The 20,499-nt window shown below is 41.5% G+C and overlaps 1 protein-coding gene across 2 annotated transcripts in view; it reads right to left on the bottom strand.

The window, feature by feature from the left end:
• Positions 1-19,577, bottom strand: part of NEK6 (NIMA related kinase 6) — a 126,718-nt gene extending 107,141 nt beyond the window's left edge. Inside the window, exon 1 of one of the 2 annotated variants that reach the window (XM_031954281.1) lies at positions 19,096-19,577. The gene's annotated coding sequence lies outside the window, so the exon portion shown is untranslated. Of the gene's footprint in view, positions 1-18,709; positions 18,809-19,095 lie in introns of those variants that run through there. The other variant, XM_031954280.1, reaches the window with a different exon arrangement.
• Positions 19,578-20,499: the final 922 nt, after the last annotated feature.

The raw sequence follows: 20,499 nt of genomic DNA, 5'->3' as shown, positions 1-20,499 counted from the left end.
TAGAGTACTGGATCTGAAGTCAAAGCCCCGAGTTCAAATGTGACCAAAGACGCTCACTGGCTATGTGACCTGTCTGCCTCAGTTTTCTCATCTGTAGAATGAATAAGGTGGAGAAACTAGTCCCCTATCTTTGCCAAGAAAATCTCAAATGGGATCACAAAGATAGACGTGACTGAAACAACTGAACAACAATGAATAACTTTACAGCTTACAAACACTATTCTCACTAACACCAGTGTGCTCTAGTGGAAAATGTATAGGATTAGAAATGAGACTCATCTTTGAATACTAGTTCTACCACCCATGCAGGTCTCTGGCCCCCAGTTTCCCTCTCTGTAAAATAGCTGCATTGGAATAAATGGTCTCTAAAGTCTTTTCCAGATAAAGATAAGGACATCAGTAAACAATGCAAATATTTTCCCCTCGTTTTACAGGTGAAGAATTTCAGCTAGTAGGTAATGGAACTTGTCCAAGACCTCAAATGATAAAGAGGCAGAAAAGGGCCTTCCATTCCAATTTCTCAAAGACACTATCTGGATGACTTTCATCAAGTCACCTAATCTCCTTGGGCCTCAATTCCACCTACAGCCTAATGAAGGGTTTATATCTGAGGGCTTCAGAAGTCCCTTTCAGCTCTAGCACTACCCTAAAGGCTATGATCCTAAGTCCAAACACAGAGCTCTTTGCCTTACCCTGTGCTGAAAAGGTGTCCAGATGCCAGTATCTTGGAGGTCAGAGCAGGGTAATCCAAGTTGTCTGCTCAGCCTTCAATTCTGTAATTTTTCTTCTTTGATCTGTGGGCCCACACTCCTTAAGGTTTAAGTAATCAATTTAAAAAAAAAAGTTTTCCCTTCCAGAGACAAAATGGCATGACAGCTTCTCCTGCTCCCCTCCCACCGCCAATTCCAAAGGGCTAATTTTGTCTTCCAGAAGTTATGGCTGTAATTCCGTTAATAGGACGCAAGATCTATGGTGCGCTCAACCCAAAGTGTTAGGAAAGCGGCTTTTTCTACAGGAGAAGGAATATCACAGTTTCCCTCTGGGGGGGAAGAAAAGCATAACTGGAACACAGGCTCCTTGGGGGCCTTATTAGATCCTCAAAGAGCCGTCGCAGTTGCTAAAACCTGCTTTTGCCAGCAGAAGCTTCATTTTACAAATATACAACAGGAAAAGCATAAAAGGGTGAGAAAGCCCTAAAGATTAGGCTTCCCATTGCAGAGACTGACAGAAACACAGCTCTCTGCTGCAGCATTTAGCCTTCATGACTCCTGATTTTAATAGATGTATTTAAGTGCTTTATAACCATTTGTGAATACAGAATGTTTCCTGCTTTATTTTTTTAAGTTATTGTTTGCTAGCTGCTGGACAGGAGAGTGCTTTAAAAAAAAAAAACCTTCTCCAGACATGATAAAAAATCTTATTGTTCTCACAAATGGCCATGAGGCCTCTTGGGGATTTTTAAAAATAACGTTTTCTGACTCAGTTTCTCCTATCCCAATCACAAAGACAAACATCAAACACAGATCATCAATTTAAAAAGGAAAAAGTTTCTATAAGACATCTAAAAAGTTATTTTCTTCTGCCCTACAATTCAGGTACCAAATATTAACAACATTTCTCAGAAAATCCACTACATAGCTCAAACATGATGTAATAAAAAGAGCACTAGACTTCAAGTCAGTCACTAATTGAGACTATACTGTGGCCTAAAGTTAACTCATCTTCTCTGGGTCTTACTTTCTTTAATTATCAAATATAGAAGACTAAACTAGACAGTCTCCAACATTCCATTCCAATATTCCTTCCAGTTCCAACGTTCTATGCTCCAAAGTTCCTCCTAAGTGTACCGTTCCGTGTCCTATATATCCTAACATTTTATGTCTGAGGTCTTCCCAGTTAGGGCATTATATATTCTAAGATATGTGTCTACAATAGTCCTGTACTTAGATGTCAAAATACTTGTGCCAACAATACTCAGTAATTTCTTGTTTGAAATGATGCTTATAAGGAAAGAGTTCTATAAACTGCATGATTTTTTAAAAATTCACTTTCTTATTACAAAAGTCCCTTTCTTATTACAAAAAGTCCCTTAGTAAATCTTAACAGATATTAAGAGAAATTCCCTAATAGTTTTGGTTAGAAATAATTTTCTTGATTTCATTAAGAATTTGTGCTCCTTTACTAGATCCAAACCCTTAACACAACTGATAGGATGTCATAAATTGAATGATTGATGTTTGAAGGAAACAAAGAAGTTAGTCAAGTTAAAATCACCCTCTAAACGTCATGAAGATGAGTAGACTCATGATAGGTACTCAAATAGTACATTGTTGGAGTAGGAATCCAGGAACATCAATTCTTAGCCTTCGTTTACATTGTACCCAGTTGCCAACATATGAAACAGTCTCTGCCCAATCTCATTTTTTCCTTCATTTAAGGCCCATTTTAGATCCAATATTCACCAGGAAGTCTTCCCTAAGTGCTGCTCTTAAAGAAAGCCTCTCTCTCTGATCAGTCCAGAGTTTTCTCTCTCTCTCTCTTATTAACTTAGTCACATCCTAATCTGTATGTGCTCCACTTCTACTGAATTACATATATTTAATAGCAGGAACTATGTTTAGTGATAATAACTCACATTTCTATAGCACTTTATTGTTCACAAAGCACTTCTTCACAAAAAAACTGTACAGATATGACACAAATTTTATTATCATCATTTTAATTAATCAACAAATACTTATTTAAAACCCACTAAATTCTAGACTGAGTATCCAGGATACAAAGAAAGGTCCTGCCCTCTAGAAGTATGCAGTCTACAAAAAACTAGGTACATATTAAGATATAAACAGGGCAGACAGAAGATAAGATCCAAAGGCATCAGCCAGCCATCTTGAAAGAAACCAGGAGCTAGTGACAAGGAAGGAGAACATTCTGGGTATGGGGGACAGACAACCCCAGGCAAAGGCATGGGAATGGGAGATGTTCCTCACATTTGAGAAATGGCAAGTGTTGGATTATGTAGGTCATGGAGGGGAATGAAATATAAAAAGATTGAAGGGTAGAGACTAGGTTGTCACAAGTTTCAACAGACAAAGTGAGGATCTCACAGTTAATCTTGGAAGTAATCGGGAACTACTGGAGTTCATTGAGTGGGAAGGTAAAATAGTCAGATCTGTGCTCTAGAAAAATGATTTTGGCATCTGAGAATGGATGGTACTGGGGTGAAGCTTGAGGCAGGGAGACCAATTAGAAGGATGTTGTGAAAAAGAGAAGCAATTCGCTCAATGTCATGCAGCTATTAAATGTTAGAACCAGAGTTCAAACCCTATTCTCTCAAACTTTAGAACATGATGCATTAGAGCTGTAAGAGATCTTAGGCAGCACAAGCGAGTATGACTGTCTCATTTTACAGAGGAAAAAAGTGTTGCTCAGAAGTTAAGTGACTTGTACCAGATCACAAAATGCAGAACTGTCTCTAGGGTCTTTTAATTCCTAGTCCAGAATTCTTTGTAGGACTTTTTATATAACAATAGTTTAATAAATATTTGTTGAATTAATATGTAGTCTTGAAGTGCAACATCAAAGAATAAAGTCTGCAAGACTGTGCTCTGAGCTCTGGACCCCACCGATTCATGCTGTTAGAAGGTCCTTGGTATCATCTACCAAAGAATACCAGACGTGAAATCAAAGACCACTGTGCAAATCCTGGGTCCTACTCTCCGACCCTAACGAGTCTCAGTTTTACTATCAAATGTAAAATGGAGCTACCCCCTCACAAAATGCTCTAAGTTAAAGGGCTGTGTCAACATTCGTGGATTACAAAACTGTGAGTCATTTTTATTTTGCTATTCCTATATCAATAGCTGGTCTCAAGTCCGGGGTTCACTTTTACTTGACAAGCAGGCAGGACAGATCAATAGGTGCAGCTGGGCTCCTGAACACTCAGCAGCTCCAAGTCCTCCAGAACACAGGCTTTTATCTAACCTCTGACTAAGGAGGTAGGTGCCTTTCTCCTCTTCCTTCCCCTCCCTCTCTCCCCCCCCTTTCTCTGTCCCTTTCTCTCCCTTCTTCGGTCTCCATCTCTCTCTCTGTCTCTGTGTGTCTCTCTGAATCTCCACCCCCCTCTCTTTGTCTCTTTCATTCTCTCAATTTGTCTCTACCCCCTTATTATTTTCACTTTATTTCTTGTGTCTGTCTCTCTCTCTCTCTCTCTCTCTCTGCCTCTCCAACCCTTTCCCCTCTGTGTCTCTCATTCTCTCAATCTGCCTCTATCCCCCTTATTGTCTCACTTTATTTCTATCTTTATCTCCCTCCCCTCCCCCTTCTCCCTCTCCTTTCTCTTTCTGTGTCCCTCTCTTCTTCTGTCTCTGTCTCTCTCTCTGTCTCTATCTTTGTGTCTCTGTCTCTCCTGTTATCTCTCTCTCTCTCCTTCCCTCTCTCCCTCTCTTCCCTTCTCTCTCTCCCTCCCTCCCTCCCTCTCCCTCCCTTTCTCTCTTTCTCAACTAGGAAGACACTTGGCTGAGCTCAGTAGCTGGAAAGGGGAAAACACTGGAGCCTGTGCCAGGAACAAGGCAGCTTCTGTTCCCATCCCTGACGTGTCCCCTCCCAGCAGAGATGAACAAGCAGACGGGTCAGGCAGCCAGACAGAATCATCCCAACTATCTTATATCCGTTTTTCTTGTCATCAATTGAAAGGCTCCATTTTACAAATGAGACATGTGTGACAGATGTCCTGTACCCTGTAACAATACAATGTAAGCTCTCTCCTAGAGATGCATGTAGAGAAAGAAGCAAGGCTTGCCTGGGAATAAGAAGACCCATGTTCCAGTCACTGGCCCCCTGAGTAATCTTGGGCAAGTCATTTCTCCTCTTTGGGCCTCATTTTCTTGGCTTGTAAATGAGGGGATTTAATTAGATGATTCTGAGGTCCTTTCCAGTTCTAATACTCTGTATTCTGACATGCTCTGTTCTAATGCCCCTTCTAGCACTAACGTTCTATGCTCTAACATAAGGCTCCTTCTAGTTCTAACATTTTTTGTTAAGGATTCTTACTCTGGGGTCTGTGAATACATTTTAGAATATACATGAAATTAGATGAGGGAAAATTACATCATTATTTTCACTAACCTTTAACTGAAATTTAGCATTTCCTCCAACATTATTTTGAGGCTTCCCCAGACTACCAAACTCCTGTTCTCTGGTGATTCTCCAGGATCTTTCTAAGTTTAGGGCTTGAGGATTCAAGAGTGTGAATATGCTGGTGAAGTCCAAAGTTTCCCTGCCACCTGTTCAGTGTTCATCCCAAGAGGGTCACTGACCTGATTATTTGGTCTTTGACCCTTGTAATTTAAGAAAACATGGAGACAAATGGATATGATTTCCAATGCAGTCTCTTTTTGCTAAAGAATTGAAGGAATCAAACTGAGGGCAACATTCTTTGAGAAAAGTACTGTGAGGGCAGGGAAGGGAGGAAAGAAATAGTAGCACATATTCAGTCTATCCAGAGCCAGAATCCCCAAGTGCTATTGTTGTCCAAAAGTGATGTCAAAGGAAAATATCTTGAGACTGGCAGGAGAGAGAGAAGGCATCACTCACCTGCCCACCATGACCCAGACTTCTCTCCTCATCACAGTTACCTACTACCTGGGTAACCACAAATTATTATTATAGATGGTTTTTCAACTAATTCACTAGCCAGATATGATTGATACACCTTTGGAGAGTATATTGATTAACAAGCATTTAGTATGTGCCTCCTATTACTTAGGCACTTAGTGCTTTTAGACACATACAAAAAAAGATTCCTGCTGTCAACAAGTGTGGGAGTTAACATGTAAACAAGAAGTTACTGGAAAGATAAACTAAGTAGGTAGAAAATTGTCTGCATGTTCTCAAAAGAAGATCAAGATGAACAAAATGCTTCTGAAACTTGGGAGCATAATGATAATAAGGCTACAATAGTTACAAAGGGTTAAAGTTTATAAAACACTTTCTTCACACCAGCTTTGGGAGGTAGGTAGTTATTCAAAAAATATCTTTTGAGAGTTTGCTAGACACTGTATTAAGCAATAGGAATATTTGTTACTGAGTTTCAGTTGTGTCCAACTGCCCAAGACCCCACTGGGGGTTTTCTTGGAAAAGATACTGGAGTGATTTGCTATTTCCTTCTCTAGTTCCATTTTACACATCAGAAAATTGAGGCAAACCAGATTAAGTGATTTGCCCAGAGTCACAACTAGAAAGTGTCTATGGCTGGATTTAAACTGAGGTTTTAGAAACCTAACCTTAGGAAAGTTACTGTGTAACTGTGCTCTATCCACAGTACTACCTAGCTAATGGGAATGGTGAGAAAGTTAAAAAACAAAGTCTCTGCCCTCACAGATTTCATTGTAGAGAAACTAAGAGACACACCTAGGGTTTCCTAGCAGTACAAAAACTCAGGAACAGCAGATAAGCTAGTTGTATAGATACATGCTATATATGGAGAGTCAAGTGTGGAAAATGTATTACTATCTCCATTTTGCAGACGAAGAAACTGAGACTCTCCTATCCAGTCGATTATATTTTCAAGACTCCCACCTACAGGGGAGATGTCACTAATTTATTAGAAAGAAAAAGAGGAAGGAGAAATGAGAATGCAGAAATTTGATAAGCTTTCCTAACTCACGGTACAGTTTATCTCTCTCTGAGATCCTCTATACCAGATGGTCAAACTGCAGGATCAGATTAAAAAGTAACTGGAAAATATTGAACAAAATAAAGAAAAATACAAAAAAAAAACCCAAAGATAATGTTCATTTGTGTTTTTCTAAGTCAATATGCAGCCTGTGGGGAGAAATGTATTTCTAGCTGAGTTTGACCCCAATGCTCTAAACAATGTCTTTACAGGCAGCTGTATAGCTGTGTGAGAGCGATTATTGATTTTAATCTTAGATTAGGAATCCTATCATGACATAATCCAGCAAATTCATTCACTTTTTCTGAGGGTCCATCATAATGACTTTCATAGATTTCTCTTTCCCCATTGTCACATAACATTAATCCACAAATATTTCAACCAGATGTCATCCTGATTATTAGAACAAAACATTATAGTGCTTCTAACATGTTAGCTTCCTTTTCAAAATACAAAGATAACGAATTTTTAAGGGTTTAGTGGTCTCACAGTCTGTCTCAAAATTTTGACTCTCTATAGGGCAAAGGTCTGTTTAAAGATCCTCCAGAGTGTAAAAATGAAGCTTTCATTGTATACATTTTCAGATTCAGTTTTTTTGTTCTAATCAACTTTGTTTTAGTAGTGGTAGGAAGAGAACTAGAAGTTTCTTTTTCCCCCAAAAGCATTTTATTTTTCCAAATACATGTAAAGATAGTTTTCAACATACATTTTTGTAAAACTTTGTGTTCCAAATCTTTTCCCTTTCCTCCCTCACCTCCTACTTCCCCAAGTCAGCAAGAAACCTGATATAGGTTAAATATGTGTATCCTTTTAAACATATTTCCATATTTGCTATGTTGTGAGAGCTAGAAATTTCTAAAGACAAAACATAGAATGTTAGAGCTGAGAAAGGTCCTGAGAATATAGAAACTTAAAGGAAAGAATTCTCAGATCACAGAAAACTAGAGCAGACCAGAACCTCAGAGCACAGACAATTAGCAGAGTGGTGTAAAATAGGGACTAGTAGCAAGGGGCACCAAGGGTGAACTCTAAGCAACCTTATGGACATCTTCTCTGGGGAGGCTGTCTCTGTGGGATAAAAGTAGAAAGAGTTCACCTGGGACTTGAAGGGGTAGGGACTGGAGTACTGAGATCAATTACTACCTGTAGCTTCCCATTTTCACTGATTATAAGAAGCATTTTGGTTTATCATTCTTGCTGAGGCCTCATGGTAAGCAGACAGAGAAGTGGCCATGCAGCTGGGAAGGCCTGGATTTACCTCTAACATGCATTGGCTATGTAAGTGACACTTCTCAGTGTCAGACCGTAAGATGCAGAGGGGCTTCCAACTTCTCATCTGCAATTTCCCTGTATTCGTAAGATCAGAGGTCCAATCTCTATCCTATCCTATTCTTGCCTTTGTTGTTTATTTGGTTTCAGTTGTGTCTGACTTTTTCTGATATTTCCTTCTTCAGCTCACTTTGCAGATGAAGAAACTGAGGCAAGCAGACTTTCCCAGGGTCACACAGGTAGTAACTATCTGAGGCCAGATTTGAACTCAGGAAGAGGAGTCTTCCTAACTCTAGGCCCAGCCTTTAGGCACTGAGCCACCTAACTGCCTGATTTTTTGCTAAATAAGTGTTAATATGAGAACATAGAATGGTAGCTCTTACAGTACCTTAGGGAATATCTAGTTCAACAGCCTCATTTTATAGATGGAGAATGAAGGTTAAGTGACTCGCCAACAGCATAAAGTAAGAAGCAGAGCTAGAATCAGGATCTGGATCCCCAAAATCTAGTACAGAACTTTCTAGTTTCTCATGTGGTTTCTGTGCCACCTGATAAGGTCATTGTCCCACCAAGCTTAAAAATAACATGACACCATGATTAGACATGAGTCTTTACATGATCCAAGATCATATCTCACAAAACTTCGAGCAAACTGTAATCTAGTGTGACAGCCTGATGCAGGACATTTCTAAATCAAAGAAATCTAGTGGAATAGTGAAGAGCCAAGCATGCAACTGATGATGGGGCTCCAAAACTCCCCAGCCTCTGAATCAGATTAAAATGTACTTAGGGGATAACAATACCAAAAATACATTGAAACACAGATAATATGATGTTTTAAAAACTTAAGTCAATATGCAGGCCACAACGGTCCTTTTGTACTGACTAGTTCTCCTATTTTTTTTTTTTTTGATTCTGACACTACTGGGGAAGAGAATGTCCTCAACCAGAGCTGCTGATCTCTCTGCTTCCCCTTACCCAATATTTGCTTGCTCTGAGCATAAGTTTATAAATAGTATGTACATATGCACATACTGCACTATATACATATATATATATATTTGGACAGACCTATGCATACTTATACACACAGGGTAGATAACATGACTTAAGTGACTTGAGGGCCTGAGTTTAAATCCAATTTCTGCCACATTCTGTGTATCTCGCAGGTTACAAAGTTGGCCATATATATGAGTGGAATTCCCTATAAAATTGAAGATCTTGACCAAAGCATAGAATATGAATCAATCAACTTTATTATGTGTCTATTATGCGCCACTGTACTAGACACTAGTAATACAAACATGAAATAGCATGTGCCCTTAAGAATCTAAAATTCTATGAATAAGTTAATGTCCTTTAATATGAGAATTTGTACATAGATGTTTGAGTGTTCCTTGATATGTGAGAATATCCTGTTTTCTAACATTCTATGTTCTAAAATTGCTTCCTACTCTGACTAGTTTTTCTCCCTCTTCAACTCTTAACTGTCAACTCCTCTACGAAGCCTTCCCTGATTTCCCATTCCCCCAGTCAAAAATAATATTTCCCTTCAGATCTCACAGTGTGTTGCTTTTCTGTGCTCTCTCTAATGCACAAGAGAATGTATTTCCATAATCTAAGTCCATGTCAACATCCCCCTACTTGTAACCTCCATGAGGACAGGGATCATATCCTATCCAGCGTCTAGCGGAGTAGTCTACACATAATAGATACTTACTAAATGATTAAACAGAACTGAATTATTCCAGCTGCACTCTTTAAGCCCATTGTGAATATAATATTTCCATGAGAGGTCTTTGGGATAATTTCTGCCTATTCTGAGCCAGAGGAAGCTTTGGAAAGAAGACAAGAGAACTTCTCACCTAGTCGTGCTACTCTCCCTCCCATGCACCCCCATCTGTGATAGACAGCTGCTCACAGGTCCCAACCTCTGATTATACCAGACTCTTCAAGGAGCAGTGAACTACAGCAAACACTGTGTAAATAATTAACAAAACATCTGCCTCCTGAATTAAATACTGCTACTAAGATTAGTTCTATGCCCAGGACTCCACTCTCTCTGAGAGACACTTGTCTTCAAATTTTAAAGGCCCGCTTTTTTTTTTAAAGGAAGTGAAGGGGACAAAGGCAAAGTGCCTCATTTCTATACCTCCCCCACCACCCAGTAGACTTTGGAGACTTTGAGTGTCTAGACATTTACATTCTGCCTCTTGCCCCGAGCAGCTGCTGTCTTGTTCCTCTCTATTTTGGGGAAGGCAATTTAGGAAGAATTAGTGGCATCTGGATCCAGTTTGGGGCCTCAGTGCAGATGCCCTTGGTCACCCTTCGCACACCTCAAGTAAGACAGAGCCGGGTTTAAGTTTTAAAGATGAAGCCAATGATCAGAAAGTTTACAGGACTAGAGACCAGAAGATCTTGATTTAAGTTTACACTCTGCCCTTCCCTAGTTTTGTGACCTTAGGCAAGTCAATTAAGTCCCTGAGCCTCAATTTCCTAATTTGTAAAACAAGGGGATTGTCCAAAATGATGTCTAAAGTCCCAGACAGCCAAAGTGTCAAACAAGACTGAACCAGATTAAAATGTAATTGGGAAATATTTAATGAAAAAATAAAAACCAATAAAACATAGCATTACATTTTAAAACTGAGTCAATCTGCAGCTCACAGGGTTCCATATATGCAACTCAGTAGCCTTCATTTCTATATGAGTATGACAACCACAGTCTGCATAGAGGCATATACTGAGTTTAAAGTATTAAAATGAAGAATGTTAGGGATGGAAGGACCTAAGAATATAACAATGTTAGGATACAGAGTTAAAGTCCTTTTACAGCTCTAATAAATGCATAGAAAATGTTAAGAACTCAAAAGAATTTGGAAAATAGAATATCAGATATGGAAAGAACCTTACAATATAGAATATCCAAAAAATTTTTAAATGTTATCTGGAAAGGACTTTAGCCCATAAAATGGTAGGACCAAGAATGTTAGAGCTGAACAGAATTTAATGTATTTAATGTATGTGCTGATTCACTGAGCTAAAAGGAAAAAAAAAAAGTACTTGTCAAGACATACAGGGAAGGACTAGATGTGGGCTCAGCATTGGAAATACACAAACTCAGGTCTGCAGCATCTGCCATTTTCCACGTTGGTGTGATGTGAAAAGAGGATGGCTACTCCCCAGTGCCGTCCCCTTTCCCCCTTTCATTTCTGATAAGCCGGCTGCAGGCAGTGATGATAGGGGACCCTTCAGAAGCCCTCCGGCTCTTCTCTTTGGAGCACCACAGGGAGCTGTGCGTCACCTCTGTCGTTACAGAGAATGGAGCGCTCAATGGATTCAGAAACCCAGCTCCTTTCCAGATACAGTCTGTGGTCAGGCTTACCAATAAGTATTCTGAGAACCAGAGAGGTTCTGTTACTTGTCCAAAGTTACCCAAGAAGTATAAGGCAGAGAAGAGATTCAAAACCAAGTATTCTGGTCCTAGCACCAGCTCTCTTTCCTTTCTATGTTGTGCTACCTTTATACCTTCGAAGCTTGCTGGACCTTCCAGACAACACATGAAACCTATGATGAAAACTTCTTGGATTGATGCCTTTAAAAGCATAAAATAAAACACAATGGATTACCAAGGAAAGTAATGATGCTGAAATGTAGTTATCAAAGTATTTTAAAAACAAGTTCACAAACCCTAGATTTAATTTTTGTCCTTTTATTCTCAGCAACTAGAATAATGCCTGGCACACAGTAGGTGTTTAATAAGTGCTTGCTGATTAATCCTATTTTATTATCACTATTGATGATGTTAATAGTTCAAAGACTTGCAAAAGATTTCACATTTTATAAGTGATAAAACTCAAATTTGAAACCAAATCTCTTGACCTAGTCCAGGATTTTCTGTTTATAGTTCAGAGCTTGTGGAAAAAGAAGGCAAAACTCATGACAACTTCTGCAGAGCCTGGAATGAGGTGGGTGGGTGTGTTTGTTTTCACACCAGAAGCCCCATTAGAGAGACAGATGTCGAATTGCTAGATCATGCCCCAAGTTCATTTTTCCAAATTTAATGTCACAGGAAATTACCCTAATGACTGGCTGTAGCATGTAAATCCTGCTAATCTGTGTCTGGCAGCAAGGCACAAGAATGCTGCTTAATTCAGACCCAGCCAAATCATAGGATTGTGTTTACGTCACTAAATTCAGACAGGAAAGACTGATGTCATCTACCTGTAGTTTTCTTTTCTTTAAACTAACATTTTTTTTCCATGAAAAAATCTCTTTGCTCTCTAAACTGCTAGAGTGAAGGGAGGCAGCCAGGTACTCAGGATATAGGTGAGTTTTCCTACACAGTTTAGCCTTTTCATTAGTCAAGCACAGACACTCATAGATACATACTTGGTGGCTGGAAGCCTTCTGGCAGGCCAGCAATCATTCCAGAAATGCTTTCAGTCACAAAGTCACAGAATCTCATAGTCACAAGGGTCCCGAGAATATAGAACACTGGAACAGGAAACATGAAACATTCACACATAAAGATACCCTAGAACACAGAATGTGTTATGGAAAAGTTATCTCTCTCCTTCTTTCTCTCATAAGTATATTATATAACATGCCAGATGTAAAAGGGTCTTAGAGGGCATGTAGTCCAAATACCTTAACCTATAGTAAAGAAACTGAACCTATGAAACTAGGGAAATGACTTCAAGTGACAGAGAGCATTTGAATAGCAGAGCTGGAATTAGAACCAGATCTCCTAACTCCATTCCATCCTCAGAACATAGAATGTCAAAGTTACAAGACCTTTAGAACACAGAATCTGGTCAGATCTAGAAGGAACCTCTGACACCGCAAGTGATAATGGCCCAAATGAGTTCTGTGGCATGTGTGTGCATCTTTTTTAAGGATGACATCAGGATAAAAGATAAAAGATGAAAATAAGGACTATTTTTACCTCCCCAAATCACAGGCCAGACGGGAAAGAATCAATCAATGCCAGAAATGTGGCTGTGCCTTCCTGCAAGATCTATTATTTCACACCTTAAATTAGTGTATCTCAAAGCAATTTGCAAATGTTCGTCAATTTGCAGAATATACTTATGAGAGAGAGAGATACCTTTTCCACTTAATGCAAAGGAAACTTTAAGAAAGACTCAAAAACAAACTTCAAAGCATACTTCCTTCACAAGTAATGATTTAAGATATGAACAAACAAGGAGACATATTGGGATAGTAGAAAGAGCCCAGGGCTGGTACCTAGATTCTCATCCCTGCTCTGAATGAGCTCTCTATCTTCATAGGATCATAACATTTAGGGCTGAAAAGGGGCTTAAACCACCTCAGCCAATCACTTCATCTTAGAGAGTATCTATTAGGGGTTCTCTCTTCAGAAAGAAAGAAAAGATACATAGCTTAGCTGAGAAATAGGACCTGAAGTTCAGAGAGATTGTGACTTGTCTGAGGTCATCTATACAGGATATCGCAAAACCATTATTTGACTCCAGGGGCTGCCCCAAATCCAGTACTCTGTTACTACACATCACTGCTGCAAGTGCTCCATCCCCTCTAAAAAGCAATATATAGGGACATTATAGAATCGGACAATTTCTAAGCTAGAAGGAATTTTAAAATATAGAATTCTGGAACATGGAATATAGGATGGTCAGGGCATGAAAGGACCTTAAAAGATGTAAAATATAAGAGCATAGAACCCCAAATGCTTGAATTTTGAAATACTGAAGGTCAGAACTTGAAAGATCTTAGAACACACAATGTTAAAGACAAAACGACTCTGAAGAGATTATTTGGTCTGGCTTCTTCAGTGTACTTTCAAACTGGAGCTGAAGGAAGTAATTTGCACAAAATTTGAACCTAGCCTTCTGAGTCTCAGTCCAAGTCTCTTTCCACTATAATATCAGTCAATCAAGTTTGCAATTATGAATTTATTGTTCAGTTGTGCTTGACTCTTTGTAACCCCATTTGGGGTTTTCTTGGCAAGGATACAAGAGAAGTTTGCCATTTTCTTCTCCAGCTCATTTTATAGATGAGGAACTAAGGCAAACAGGGTTAAGTGGCTTTCCCAGGGTCACACAGCTAGTAAGTGTCTGGGGCTGTCTCTGAACTCAAAAAAACAGTCTTCCTGATTCCAGACCTCACACTGTATCTACTCACTGGGCCACCTAGCTGACCAAGTATTATGTAGGATACAGAGACAAAAGAGAAAGCCCCTAGTCTTAAGGAGTTTACATTGTAAATGGGAAAACAATATGTTGCTATATAAATGGAAGAATGTCTATCTGATTCTAGAGGTAATAGGAAAACATTGTTGTCAACTGAAGAGAGGATGACAAGGTTAGTATATAGTCTGCTCATCCTATGTTCTAAAGTCTTTAATACTGTGCCTCTAACTACATTCTAAGGCCGATTCTGCTATATTATTAGACTAAAAATCACAAGTGATTGTGGCAAAAAAAAATGTTCGTGTCTTCTTTCAGGCAAACAACTTCACTGGTCTAATCCTCAAAATATCTATCTGAAATGTTCCCAAGCAGATGTAGCTAACTCAATATGACTCCTGATCAAACTTTTATTGTTCTATTCTATCAATCAAGTCTTGTAGACTTTCTCCAGAATTCTATCTTATGTCTCCCAAAAAACTAGTAAGAGAACCAGTTAGCAATTCTAAGAGCTCTATGTCTAAATACTGGCATTGTTGTATTATCTGAATGTCACTTCCCAGCTCAGAGAGAAATAAAGAAATGGAGTAGGGAGGGATGGGGGTGAAGGATTTGGGGCAGTCTTGTTCCTGATTGTTCCTTAGGGATTATTTTTTTAAACTCTCATTTTCAGTCATTTCCAAAGCTGACGGGACCACAGAGCTTCACAAACCACAGAGAGCATTCCAACCTCCTGTGCCTTTTCTTCTGGGAAGTTGGGCAAGAACCTTCCCAAACCTTTGCCAGTGAGGATCTCTGCCAGGGAATGACTCATTCTACCCCTCCCCAGAGTTGTATTTTATTTGGGGGGAATGAAGGAAGGCTGTGCCATGATGGGGGAGGTGGAGTTTCCAGCAAACACAGAAGTGCTGTGAGTTGAGAGTCAGGGTTAGCTTTTTTTTTTTTTTTTTTTTTTTTTTTTTTTTTTTTTTTTTTTTTTAAGGGAATTGGGCCATTTTTTAAAAAAATGACATGGAACACTTGCTTCAAATTCTTTGGAATCAATTATTTGTGATTTACAGAATCAAAGAATGTTAGAGGAGAAGGACCCTTAGAATACAGAATATTGGGAGTTTTTTTTTCCCCTTTTTTGTAAAGAACCTATGATCATAGTATAGAGAAATGGAAGGAACTTTAAAGTTCATTAGGTCCAAAATGATTCATGAGGCAAGTGAGGGCCAGAAGGGGAAATAACTAGATCATAGGATCATAGATATAGGTCAGGAAGGGACCTTAGAGGCCAGAGAGTTCAGCTCACTTGTTTTATAGAGGAGGAAACTAAGTCACAGAGAAGTTAAGTGATGTTCCCAGAGCTACAAAAGTTGGTAAGTCACCTGAGGCAGGATTTGAACCCAAGTCATCTTGCCTCTAAGGCCAATATCTTACACACTATGGTCCAATGGCCTGGAAACCTCCAGGACTCCCTAAAACCCTTTCAGGGGAGAGTTCACAAAGTCAAAACTATTTTTGTAATATCAAAATATTTTCATTTCTAGCGGTAAATATCTATAACTCTATATAACAAAGCTCTGTGAGGTAGGTGTGGTCATCAATAATTTTTATAAGTATAGGAGTCCTGAGACCTAAAGTTTGAGAATTAACGTGCACTGTTGGGATCAAGGTCACAAAAGTATTAAGTAGCAAAGCCAAGGTTCAAACTAAGTACATTGGCTACAAAGCCAAGTCTCTTTTCCCATCACTTTATACAGCCAGTTTTACCAGCGGTTGAACTGCCTACCCTATTTCCTTAATTAGTCAACACAGCATGACTTCCCCAACTGAGGATCCCAGAATTTAGAGCTGGTACCTTAGAAGCTATCTAATATCCCAATCTTCTCATTCTTCAGAAAAGATAATTTGGGCCCTGGAAAGGAGAACTGACTCACCTAAAGTCACCTGTGTGACTACACAGCAGGTACAAAGTCAGAGCTGGAACTCATTCATTCCCTTTTCTGTCAATACCATAGTATAGTAGAACTACAACAATAATTTTCCTTCTGTTTGGAAAAATATTTTTTAAAGAAGCCACAATCATCCATATGCTGTGGCTGCACAAGGTAGATAACTGTTTGTATTCTCATTCAAGCATCACATTTGCATATGCAAAGTATCTCTTTCTCTCACTAAGAGAAAGCTCTCTGCCCCTCATTACCTTTTTTTGTCCTATCCCCTAATCTGGAAGAGTCAAATTTTGTTGAGTTTTTTTGAGCTTGTTTTTAAAGAAAATGGAAACATTCCATTGTACAAAAACACAGGCAAACCAGACAACAGGTCATCCCAAAAGTAACAAGAGATCTATGAGTAATAATAATATAACTTCAATAACTTTAGGCCTCATGATTTCATCAGTGTGGGCACTCCCTCAGCAAATATGGATCCAACATTTCTACCCCTCAGAAGCTAGTTTCAAAACTTGTTGGAATCAAATTATGTCATCACCAGCTAACCAACCTTGTGTGGGTTCTAACATTATGCAAAGGGGACAATTCTTTTTAGAATGCTCTTTAGAGTACCTAATTTGTTATCTCATTTAATCCTCACATCCCTATGAGGGATCTAGTTGAATTATAGTTCCTCATTTTACAAATGAAGACTCCAAGGTATCTTAAGAAACTTTCTCAAAGTAACAAAGTTAAATGGGAGTGTTGAATCCTAAGCAATACCACAGCTACTGCTTCCCAAAAGTTGGACAATTAACTTATAGAAAAGTTATCCAGCTTTTATGGCTTTATCAACAAATAATGCATTCTGATGTATTGAAAAGTGAACTGAATTGGAGTTGGAAGGTCTGGGTTCAAGTTCTAGCTCGGCCACTCACCCATTGCAGAACCTTGTTAAAAGACAGAGCTGATCTCAATTTCCTCTCGATTCTATTATTTTGTTCTAAGGTAATTCACTATTCCTATAGCAAAACAATTCATGAAACACTTTCCTGACAACACAGTTAGCAGAACTGTGAATTTTTGATGCTGATTTTACAGATTATACAGATCAGAGCAGTTTATACAGATAGGATTAAAACCAAAATTCAAATTCAGGTCCAGAGTATCTCTATATATGCTATACCATTCTGTGTTCTGAAATGCCTTCCAATGCCATCCTACAGCCTAAGTTTTCTCTGCAAACTACATCCTGAGGAAATGGAGGCGGGGAACCCATGGACACAGAACAAAAAGGCTCTCCTAATATATAGGAATCTGACAGGGAAAAGTTGCTGTTTTTATTTAAAGTCAAAAGCAGCCTAAGAAGATTCAGAAATGAAGTGTTCCTGACCTTCTGAAGGAAAGACAAGATATAAACTCCGCTAGAATAAAGCAATCTGGTTGTTTCTGTGTCACTGTGTACGCTAGAACTAAAGGCCAGGAAACTTTTACCCATCCAAATAAAGAAGACCCACAGACATCTGACTAGGGGTCAGGAGAAAACGTTCTAGGGCCCCAGGGTCGGGTGATGCCGGTGAATTGCGATTGGAAGAGACAGGTACGTGTGTTTATCACAAACCAGTGAGTCTGTTTTAATGCCTGTTTGTATATGCCAACAAGCAAACAAACAACAACAAAAAGGTTGTGATCCCTATTCAGTCTGCACAGTTTTCTCTCCGGATGCTGATGTCCCCTTCCCACCACAAGTTAAAGAAGGACTTTATTGCGTTGGCGCGCCTCGGCGCTCACCCAGGACCATCCCTCGGGCACCTCCTAGTCATCTGTAACAGTGAGTTCTCTGAACTCAATTTTCAGCATCTGTAAAATAGGCACAAAACTACCCGTAGGGCTCCTTCGCAGGCCTGTCACGGGGGGAGCGCAGAGAAGGCAACCACTACAGAGAGCTGCCCGCGGGAAGCGTGAGGCGGTGTCCGTCTCCGCGGACCGCGGCTCGGTGCCACCGTTGCTTCCTCGCTTCTGGGCGCGCACCGCGGCCCAAGCCCAGCTTCTCTTTCTGGGAGCCCCCCCGCCCCCCCGCGCTGCACACACGGCCGCGGGGCTGCGCACAGGAAGAGGAATCTTGGACTCTGCACAGCCCGGAGCAGCTGGGAGCTGTAGGCACTGAGGGAAACTGGCCGAGGGCCAAGCCCCTTCCCGCCTGGATGGAGGGGATGGGGACGACACATGGACGCCCGGGCACGGGCGCTGGGGCAAGGCAGCCCGGACAGATAACGGAGCTCGCCGACGCGGGCGCACACACAGTCAGGCGACGCGCCGCCACCGCACGCACCAGCCGACCAGACACACGCGACGCCCGCGCTCTGCCAGGGTCAAGTTCAGCGCCCCTCTCCTCCTCCCCGCCCCCCGCCCCCCGGGGGCGCTGGCCGCCCGAGTTCGCGGTGCTTGGGGCGGGGGCGGGGGGGCACTCGGAAGCGGGGCCCTTGGAGGAGGGGGCCCCGGGGCGCCGAGCCCTGGAGGAAGGGGGTGAAATGGGGGAGGGGGCGCGGGGCTCTCCTGCCGCCCCAAGCCCGCGGTTTCTCCTCTGTCCCAGCTCCTGGCCCGGCCGCCGGGGACCCGGGGCTGCCCTCCCCACCCTGCCCGCGCGGGCCTCCCCAAGCCCCCGGGGGCCTTACCGGCTCCTGCGGGCGAAGCGCGGCGCAGCCCGAGCCCCGGAGTCCCGGACGCAACTTAGCCGCGCGGCCGCCGCCACCAACTCCGCCGCCGCCGCCGCCGCCGGGGCCGCGCACGCGCGCTCCCGCCCCCCCGCCGGGGCCGCGCCTGCCCCTCCGCTCGCTGTCTGCCACGCAGGCCTCCCGGGAGCGCGGCCCCGGGGCCCACGGGACAAGCCCCGCCTCCCCGGGCTCCCCCAGGCCGCCCTTTGTCCCCTCTCTCCGCCCTCCGCCCCTCGCGGGGCCCCACCACCGTCTCTTTCTGGCCGGCAGCCCCTCGCGGGGACAGCCCCGGGAGGCCGGCGACCTTGACCCGGTCACTTCCTTGGTCTGAGAGGGGCCTCAGTTACCTGATCCGTGAAAGGGGAGGGCTTACGGCGACGGCTATCTTGGGGCCGGGGGGCGGGCACGGGGCCTCCCAGAGCCTCAGTCTTCTGGCCTACAAAATGGGGATAATAAGGTTCTTGGAGGAGCGCGGAGAAGGTGACGTTTTAAGTCCAAGCTGACTATGAGTTATTGTGACTACGTTCAAGATCCCTTTTAGCTGCGACATTCCCGATGCTACTCCTTCTCGGCCGCACCTTCGGGCTTTTCAGGGTCCTCCGGGAAGAGAGGCCGCTAAAGTTCTGCGACGCTGCGGGGAGCTGGCTTCCGTAAGCCGCTGGAAACCTCCCCACGCGCAAACAATTCCGTGAAATGAGCGAATTAGCAACTAGCGCCAGGGTGCCATTGTCCCCAAAAGAAGAAAGAGAAAGAAAAACAAATCCTAGCAAGTTATTTGCAGATTTCTGCCTCAGCCTAGGAGGGGAACGGGAAGGATCAACCTGGGCTTTTCTTACTTTTGTTTTTAACTCAGTGGGTTTTTTCCTCCCCAAGTCAAGATGAGTCACAGTAGAGCTTCTCTTTGCAGCGTGATGCTCAGAATTAGAACTGTAGTCCCAGTACGATGGGAGGCTATAATTTTTCCTCCCACGGGAAGTCTGTGTGTCACATATTTGAATGTGTCAGGGAGAAAGAGCTCGCATTGTTCTCCCCTGAGGGCTTAGGGATTAAAGAAGGACTTTTAAAAAAAAATAATAGCTTTTTATTTTCCATGCAAAGATAGTTTTCAACATTCACTCTTGCAAAACATGTTTTAATTTTTTCTCTCCTTTCTCATTGATAGCAAGTAATTCGATGTAGCTTAAATGTGCAATTTTTCTTAACATATTTCCAACTTTTATCATGTCAGCGCAAGAAAAATGAGAAAAAAACAAGCCAACAACAGCAAAAAGGTGAAGATGCTGTGTTGTGATCCCTATTCAATCTCCATAGTTTTCTCTCTGGATGCTGATGTCTCTTTCCCATCACAAGTTAAAGAAGGACTCTTATGATTTTATTATTTCTTGTTTTGAAAGAACAGATGGAGGGTAGATAAGGAAGATCATACAAGAGGTTCTCAGCGCAGAACTTTCCTATAAACTTTAAAGTAGTAGCATTTTATTTAAGATCATATATATTAATAAAATTTCTGGGATCTCATTAATGGTTTCATCTTTTAGAACAGTACCTGGCACATGGTAGGTGCATAATGATGTTGATTGATCAATTATTGATTAATTGATTGTCTATGTAGGTAGTGTGGTTTAATGGAAACAGACTGGTTATCCAAGGACAGGGGTTTGAATCCCAATTTTGCTGCTTTCTAATTATAGGGCCTTGGGTAAATTATTCCTATCCTCTGGGCATCAGTGTCTTCAAAATGGCTATAGTTC

This window comes from Sarcophilus harrisii, chromosome 2, assembly GCF_902635505.1.
Source record: "Sarcophilus harrisii chromosome 2, mSarHar1.11, whole genome shotgun sequence".
NCBI classification, from domain to species: domain Eukaryota; kingdom Metazoa; phylum Chordata; class Mammalia; order Dasyuromorphia; family Dasyuridae; genus Sarcophilus; species Sarcophilus harrisii.
The sequence above is the reverse complement of the archived record's forward strand: the minus strand, read 5'-3'. Positions and strand labels throughout refer to the sequence as shown.